The sequence below is a fragment of the Lontra canadensis genome, unplaced genomic scaffold, assembly GCF_010015895.1.
Source record: "Lontra canadensis isolate GAN:19392208 unplaced genomic scaffold, GSC_riverotter_1.0 scaffold2, whole genome shotgun sequence".
NCBI classification, from domain to species: domain Eukaryota; kingdom Metazoa; phylum Chordata; class Mammalia; order Carnivora; family Mustelidae; genus Lontra; species Lontra canadensis.
The window spans coordinates 61,675,557-61,685,007 of NW_022630996.1; the positions used below are offsets into that span (position 1 = coordinate 61,675,557).

The window sequence follows — 9,451 nt, forward strand, 5'->3', positions numbered from 1 at the left end:
TGGCAGCCCATATAGTTCAAATTATCACTACAGAATTTTAATTTCCCACAAGAGAGGGCACAACTTGAATGAGTGTGTTAACTGGCCAGGTAAGTAACATATTCCTCTATGCCCTCAGCAAAACCATTTCTAAGATACTGTAAAGAATTCCTGTCAAAGATTTCATATCAGGCATTTCTTAATGTTGTGAACTAGTTTCCTGTTACAAATTCCTTTGTGATCACCTTAGGATTTCTGTTGACATCAAATGGCCTTAGAATTTCTGTAATCACCAACATCTCAAAACATCACTGTTAAAGTCAAACAATTTGGCTATCAACTCCCTGAAAAAAAGCACTGTAATCTTTATCATTTTTAGAACCAACCATTTTCTTATGTTGTGGCCACTTATGAGTACTGCTGCAGTAACTTCCATATTTACTATATCTGCCACTGGGCCTGGACCTATTATGGTTTAGCGCTTACGTTTCACAATTGCAAATAATAAATTTGATATCATGTCAAATGATATGAAATTACCATGATGGTTCCTTGGTTTCATCCAGAAATTTTTTTTCATCCAACAAGAAACCATAACTTTATTAATGATAGAAAAAGTACAAATTTCAAACCAAGCTGCAGTTACTCTTTTGAAACACCAAAAAAAGTCCTCCTTTTCAGATGGTTACATTGTTAATTCCATAACAGCATTTACAATATCATTACTGTTGTTCTTCAGGGCTTGGACTGCCTTTGCTCTTGAAACATTTGCCGGTGACATGACCAATTCTATGTCCTTAACTTCTACACTGGTTTCATCAACTTCTTCTTCACTCTCCTCTTGCACAGTTTGAGTCTGTGTGTTTTCTTGAATGTTTGAGACAGCTTCACCTTGAACTTTGAATTTCTCAGCAGCTGCTAGTTGTGTTTGCTGAGGTAAATCCTCAATCTTGGCTTCCCCAAAAACATGTAGGTATCTGAAGCTGGGCTCTTGTAGACATATGGTTTTGTGATGACAAAGAGGATATTCTTAGATTTCCAGATAGTGACTCTTGTAACCCCTCCAACCTGTCAAAGACCCAGTTTGGACATAGCTTTCCATGCCTTCTTTTCACTCCTGCTCTGTTTTGCTTTACTGCCTGCTTCTTTACTGATTTCAGTGGCTGCTGCCAGCTGGGCTGGTTGTGTGGCTGCCTGTGTGGAATCCTATTCCTCAAGGTCTGATACTGATTCAACACTGTCAGATTCAGTTCCAGACCCTGTCTCAGCCTGGAGCTGTGGCAACTCCTGCTCTGTAGCAGAGACGGTTTCTGTGACTTCACAAGGCATTTTGTGAGGGGAACACAGAACCAAGATGGCAGCAGAAAGAGAGCAAGTAAGAGCCTGACCCACGCCTGTTGCAGAAGTAGCAGGAATATTTGATATAAATTCCCTTTTATGATAACCCTTCTTCTTTCAAAGGTTAAATTTACATCGTTGAATTTGTAAGCAGAATATCAATATCATTTGTATTGGTTTTGTATTGCTGTGTAACAAATTTCCCCAATATTTACTTAGTGGCTTGAAACAACAAACATTTATAAAAGACACTGATGAAAGAAAGTGATGACACAAATAGATGGAAAGACTTGATACTGAGCCCATAGATTGGAAGAATTAATATTGTTAAAATATCCGTACTACTCAGAACAATCTACAGAGTCAATGCAATCCCTATCAAAATACCAATAATATTTTTCAGAGAACTAGAACAAACAATCCTAAAATTTGTATGGAACCACAAAGGACCCTGAATAGCCTAAGCAAACTTCAGAAAGAAGAACTGTCTTTTGGCCAGAGTTCCTTGCCACATGGGCCTCTCTGTAGGGCAGCTCCAACATGGGAGCTGTTTTCTGCTGGAGCAAGTGACGGAGGAGAGGACACTTAAAACAGAAGCCTTTTTGTAACCTAATCTCAAAAATGATATCTCATCACTTCTCCTATATTCTATTCATTAGAAGTGAGTCCAGCTCACTCAAGAGAAAGGAATAATAAATGGCTGTGAACACTAGGAGGCAGGGATCATTAAGGACTATTTTAGGGACTAATTACACTTCATTTGTCCACAGTATATGCTGAAGTTGAAGTATGCAAACTGATTTGTAAATACATTGGGAGTATTTTCTAGGGAGTGATTCTCATAGCTTATCTATTTGATAAAGACATCTAACTCTCTAGGCAAGGATATAGTTTTAAAGCTCTTTAATTTTTATGAAGAGTGTTAATATAATACTAGAATAACTAATACCTAACATATAAATATCTATATATTAGCTTTATCTATATAAATCTAGACAACTAGCTTGCTTTAAAGCTTACAGTTATTTATTGAGTGTTTATTCTATGCCAGGTACTTTGTCAACCAATCCACAGAAGTCAGTGCAAAGTGGGTATCATTACTCTCATTTTACCAAAAAGGAAACTTAGAGAAGTTAAATGAAGTATTCAGGATCACATAGCTAGAGAACTGGGCCACTGGGGTTTAAATATAAATCAAAAGCCCATCCTATATGTAGCCCTCACACTGTCCAGAAATTTAGTTTTGAATAGATTTTCATCTAGCTTCTGTCAAAAATGAATTTATGCCAAATTACATTATAATAATAGACTGTGGTGGCTAATGTATTCCCTGGTTGATAAAGAGTATCAACTTGGGGGCTTTAAAATATACATAGTTATATAAGTCCTATCCCAAGATCTACTGAATCAATATTTCTGGGAATAACTTCAATACAATAATGTTTTATATCTTATATTTTAAAACATTCCCCAGAAAATACTTGTGGTACAGGTTTGGAAAACGTTGGTTTAAAGTTGACATTAGTGATTTATTCCACTAAATCAATATTTCTAAAAATACTGTCTATAGGGCCGATGCCCACTAAATAAAAGTTTTTCAACAAGAAGTCCTAGAGGAGGAGGAGTCCAAGATAGCGGAGGAGTAGGAGACCTTAGTTTTGTCTCGTCCCAGGAATTCAACTAGATAGCTATCAAATCATTCTGAGCACCTGTGAACTCAACTGGAGATCTAAGAAAAAAATTGCTGCAACTCTACAAATAGAAAAATAACCATTTTCTGCAAGAAGGCAAGAGAGAAAAACTCACCTTAAAAAAGAGAACAAGAGGCAGTACTGACTGCCAGGGATCTAATCAGTATGGATATAAGTAAGATGTCAGAACTAGAGTTCAGAATAACGATTATAAAAATACTAGCTAGACTTGTAAAAACCATAGTGGACATGAGAGAATCCCTTTCTGGAGAAATAAAAGAACTAAAATCTAATCAAGTCAAAATCAAAAAGGCTATTAATGAGATATAATTAAAAATGGAGGCTCTAACTGCTAGGATAAATGAGGCAGAAGAAAGAATTAGTGATATAAAAGACAAAATGATGGGAGAATAAAGAAGCTAAGAAAAATAGAGATAAACAATTGCTTGATTATGAGGGAAGAATCTGAGAGATAAGTGATACTATTGTGCAAAACAATATTAGACTAATTGGGATCCCAGAAGAGAAAAGGGGTGGGGAGAGCAGAAGTTATACTGGAGCAAATTATAGCACAGAACTTCCCTAATCTGGAGAAGGAAACAGGCATTCAAGTCCAGGAGGCAAAGAGAACCCCCTCAAAATCAATAATAATAGGTCAACACCTTAACATATAATAGTGAAACTTGCAAATCTCAGAGACAAAGAAAATCCTGAAAATAGCTCAGGACATGAGGTTCATAACCTACAAGGGTAGGAACACTAGACTGGCAGCAGACATATCCACAGAAACCTGGAAGGCTGGAAAGGACTGGCATGATATATTCAGGGTGCTAAATGGGAAAAGTATGCAGCCAAGAATATTTTATCCAGCTAGGATGTCATTCAAGATAGAAGGAGAGATAAAAAGCTTCCAAGACAAAGAGAAACAAAAAGAATTTGTGATCACTAAACCAGCCCTGCAAGAAATATTAAAGGCTATCCTTTAAGCAAAGAGAGAGCCTAAAAGTAACATAGACCAGAAAGGAACAGAGACAATATACAGTGACAATCACTTTACAGACAATACAATGGCACAAAATCATATCTTTCAATAGTTACTCTGAATGTAAATGAGCTAAATGCCCCAACCAAAAGACACAGGGTTATATCATATTGTATAAAAAAGCAAGACCCATCAATATACTGTCTGCAAAAGACTCATTTTTGACCTAAAGACACCTCTAGATTGAAAGTGATGGAGTGGGAAATCATTTATCATGCCAATGGACATCAAAAGAAAGCTGGAATAGCAATCTTTAGCAGACAAGTTAGATTTTAAGCCAAAGACTATAATAAGAAATGAGGAAGGACACTATATAATAATTAAAAGGTCTATTAAACAAGAAGATTTAACAGTTGTAAATATTTATGCCCCTAATATGGGAGCAGCAAATTATATAAACCAACTAATAACAAAATTAAAGAAAAACATCAATAGTAATACAATAATAGTAGGGGACTTTAACACCCCATTCACTGCAATGGACAGACCATTTAAGTAGAAGATCAACTAGGAACAAGGGCTTTGAAAGACACACTGGACCAGGTGGACTTAATACATAAATATATTCAGAACACTCCATATCCATATCTATTCTTCATAGATATAGATATATTCAGAACATTCTATCCTAAGCCAACAGAATACGCATTCTTCTCAAATGTGCCTAGAACATTCTCCAGAACAGATCACATACTGGTTCTCAAACCTTGTCTCAACCAGTACCAAAAGACTGGGCTCATTTTCTGCATATTTTTAGACCACAATGCTTTCAGACTGAAACTTAGTCACAAGAGGAAATTTGGAAAGAACTCAAATCATGGAGGCTAAAGAGCATCCTACTAAAGAATGAATGGGTCAACCAGGAAATTACAGAAGAATTTAAATAAATTCATGGAAACAAATGAAATTGAAAACACAACTGTTCAAAATCGTTGGGATGCAGCAAAGGCAGTCCCCTAAGAGGAAAGTTTATAGCAATACAAGCTTTTCTCATGAAACAAGAAAGGTCTCAAATATACAAACTAAACTTACATCTAAAGGAGCTGGAGAAAGAACAGCAAGTAAAGCCTAAATCCAGCAGAAGAGAATTAACAATGATTAGAACAGATATCAGTGAAGCAGAAACCAAAAGAAGAGTAGAACTGAGCAAGGAAACTAGGAGCTGGTTCTTTGAAAGAATTAGTAAGATTGATAAAACCCTGGCCAGACTTATCAGAAAGAAAAGAGAAAGGTCCCAAATAATAAAATTATGAATGAAAGAAGACAGATCACAACCAACACTAAAGAAATACAAACAATTATAAGAACATTATGAGCAATTATATGCCAACAAATTGGGCAATCTGGAAGAAATGGACGCATTCCTAGAGATGTACAAACTACCAAAACTGAAGGAGGAAGAAATAGAAAACCTGAACAGACCCATAACCACAAGGAAACTGAAGCAGTCATCAAAAATCTCCCAACAAACAGGGGCGCCTGGGTGGCTCAGTGGGTTAAGTCTCTGCCTTCGGCTCAGGTCATGATCTCAGGGTCCTGGGATTGAGCCCCACATCGGGCTCTCCACTCAGCGGGGAGCCTGCTTCCTTCTCTCTCTCTGCCTGCCTTTCTGCCTACTTGTCATCTCTGTCTGTCAAATAAATAAATAAAATTTAAAAAAAAAAAAATCTCCCAACAAACAGGAGTCCAGGGCTGGATGGCTTCCCAAGGGAATTATATTCAACATTTAAAGAAGAATGAATACCTATTCTTCTGAATTTATTTCAAAAAATAGAAATGCAAGAAAAACTAACAAACTTTTTCTATGAACATGGATGCAAAAATTCTCACCAAGACACTAGCCAATATGATGCAACAGTACATTGAAAGGATTATTCACCATGACCAAGTGGGATTTATTCCTGGGCTGCAAGTTTGGTTCAACATCCACAAATCAATCAATGTGTTATAATACATTAATAAAAGAAAGAACAAGAACCATAGGATCCTCTCAATCAATGCAGAAAAAGCATCTGACAAAGTACAGCATCCTTTCTTGATTAAAACCCTCTACAGCATAAGGATAGAGGGTACATACCTCAATATCATAAAAGCCATCTATGTAAAGCTCACAACAAATATTTTCTCAATGGGAAAAAACCAACCAAGAGCTTCTCCCCAAAGGTCAGGAACACCACAGGTATGCCCACTCTCACCACTGCTGTTCAACTTAGTACTAAAGGTCCTAGCCTCAGCAATCAGACAACAAGAAGAAATAAAAGGCATCCACATCAGTAAAGAGAAGTCAAACTCTCACTCTTCACAGATAACATGATACTCTATGTGGAAAACCCAAAAGACTCCACCCCCAAACTACTAGAACTCATTCAGGAACTCAGCAAAGTGTCAGGATATAAAATTAATGCACAGAAATCAGTTGCATTTCTATACACCAACAGCAAGACAGAAGAAAAAGAAATTAAGGAGTTGATCCCATTTACAATTGCACCTAGGAGTAAACCTAACCAAAGAGGCAAAGAGCCTCAGAAAACTACAAAGTACTCATGAAAGAAACTGAAGAAGACACAAAGAAATGGAAAAACATTCTGTGCTCATGCATTGGAAGAAGAAATATTGTGAAAATGTCTATGCTACCTAAAGCAATCTATACATTTAATGCAATCCCTATCAAAATACCATCAATATTTTTCAAAGAAATGGAACAAATAATCCTAAAACTTATATGGAACCAGAAAAGACCCTGAATAGCCACAGGAATGTTGAAAAAGAAAACCAAAATTGATGGCATCACAATGCTGGAATTCAAACTCTATTACAAAGCTGTAATCATCAGAACAGTATGATACAGGCACAAAAACAGATACATGGATCAGTGGAAGAGAATAAAGAGCCCAGAACTGGACCCTCAACTCTACGGTCAATTAATCTTCAACAAAACAGGAAAGAATATCCAATGGAAAAAAGTCTCTTCAACAAATGATTTTGGTAAAATTGGACAGCGACATGCAGAAGAATGAAAACAGTCCATTTTCTTATACCATACACAAAAATAGACTCAAAATGTATGAAAGACCTGAATGTGAGACAGGAATCCATCAAAATCCTAGAGGAGAACATAGGCAGCAAACTCTGTGACCCTGGCCACAGCCAGTTCTTGCTAGACACATCTCCAAAGGAAAGCAAAACAAGGGCACAAAATGAACTATTGGGACTTCAAGATAAAAGGCTTTTGCACAGAAAGGAAATAGTTAACAAAACCAAAAGACAACGAAAGAATGGAAGAAGATATTTGCAAATGCTAGTATCTAATAAAGGGCTAGTATCCAAGAGATATAAAGAACTTACCAAACTCAACATCCAAAGAACAGATAATCCAGTCAAGAAATGGGCAGAAGACATGAACAGATATTTCTCCAAAGAAGACATCCAAATGGCCAACAAACACATGAAAAATGCTCAACATCTCTTGCCATCAGGGAAATACAAATCAAAACCACAATGAGATACCATTCACACCAGTCAGAATGGCTAAAATTAACAAGTCAGGAAATGACAGATGTTGGCGAGGATGTAGAAACTGTTGGTGGGAATGCAAGCTGGTGCAGCTACTCTGGAAAAGAGGATGGAAGTTCCTCAAAAAGTTGAAAATAAAGCTACCCTATGACCTAGCAACTAGGTATTTACCCCAAAGATACAAATGTATCAATATGAAGGGGCACCTGCAGCCCAGCGTTTATAAGTGATAATGTCAATAATAGCCAAACTAGGAAAGAGGCCAGATGTCCACCGACATATGAATGGATAGAACTCAGCCATCAAAAAAATGAAATATTATCATTTACAACAACGTGGATGGAACCAGACAGTGCTATGCTAAGCAAAATAAGTCAATCAGAGAAAGACAATTATCATATGATCTCACTATATATGGAATTTAAAAAAACAAAACAGGAGCATAGGGGAAGGGAGGAGAAAATAAAACAAGATAAAATCAGAGAAGGAGACAAACTATAAGAAACTCTTAATCACAGGAAACTGAGGGTTGTTGGGGGGGGCGGTGGCGTGGGTGGGGAACTGTGTGAGGGACATTAAGGAAAGCACGTCATATAATGGACACTGGGTATTACATAAGACTGATGAATCACTGAACCCTACCTCTGAAGGTAATAGTACAGCATATGTTAATTAACTGCATTTAAATTTTAAAATAATCTTAAAAAAAAAAAAGAAACCAAGAAGTCAGAATTGTATCTTAAATAAGCTCCTTAGGTGAATCTTATGTACACTAAAGTTCAAGAACCACCACTATATGTTCACTAAGTTCTACCCTTAAAATATAGTATTTTTACACCTGACAAACTAATCTTGAGTTTCTTTGTGAAAGATCTAAAAACAATAACAAAACAAAAAACAGAGAACACTTCAACACTTTGAAAAATTATCATTTTCTATTAATATTCTATATTTTAACTTAAGAGCCAAGTAGCTGAAAGATACCTTTAATGCTTAGTTGTATTAATTATACCTGGTTTCTGGTATAATTACTGTTCCTCTTTCTACATCATGGTTTCTCCATCTTGACACTACTGATGTTTTGGGGCAGATAATTCTTTGTTGGGGAAGGAGAAGGAGTTGTCCTGTGAGTTGCAGGACATTTAGCAGCATCCCTGGCTTCTATTTAATACATACCAGTAACAATACACCTGCCCAGCTCCCCTCACTCCAGATGCGGCAACTAAAAATGTCTTCAGACTTTGCCAAATGTCCCCTGGAGGACAAACTGCCCACTGCTCTACATGATTGCTTACCTCTTTGGACTGACTTCACAGTTCATCTCACATAAGTATTTTAATGAACCACTTCAACTGTTCATGGAAGTACAGTTGTGAATTACAAACACATTTGAACATTAAAACTTTATGATAAGTCCATTAATATATTAATATTCAGAAACCAATTGAATCTTTATATAATTACCAACAGATTCCAAAATAATTTAACAGATCCTTTACTTCAATACAACCTTTTTGAGACCTGCGAAATGACCTGCCACCCTGAGCTTGTTGTTTCCCTAACAATTTAGCTAGCATTATCAACAATTCTTCAAAACCATATCATAGTTCTTTAGTGCATGATACTATCTATGGATACTACACCAATAATGAATTATACAGAACTGAGCAAGTGAAGGGGAGGGGAACACTATGTTAACATAGTGTTAACATTTGTCCTTCATTATATTTGTCTTTTTATCCACTATTTAGAAAAATGTCATAAGAAAGTTTGTCACAGCTCTGTGTTTAATGTTGGATCCAGGTAAGTATTGGTCCAGAAGAATAAGTATTTATTTGTAGTATTTGATGCCTAGTTAATCTTAGATTTCAGAGCTAGTTCTCATTAA

The 9,451-nt window shown here is 36.4% G+C and overlaps 1 pseudogene; it reads right to left on the bottom strand.

Annotated features, from left to right (window-relative positions):
* Nucleotides 1-548: 548 nt before the first annotated feature.
* LOC116872641 lies at nucleotides 549-1,308 on the bottom strand (annotated as a pseudogene).
* Nucleotides 1,309-9,451: the final 8,143 nt, after the last annotated feature.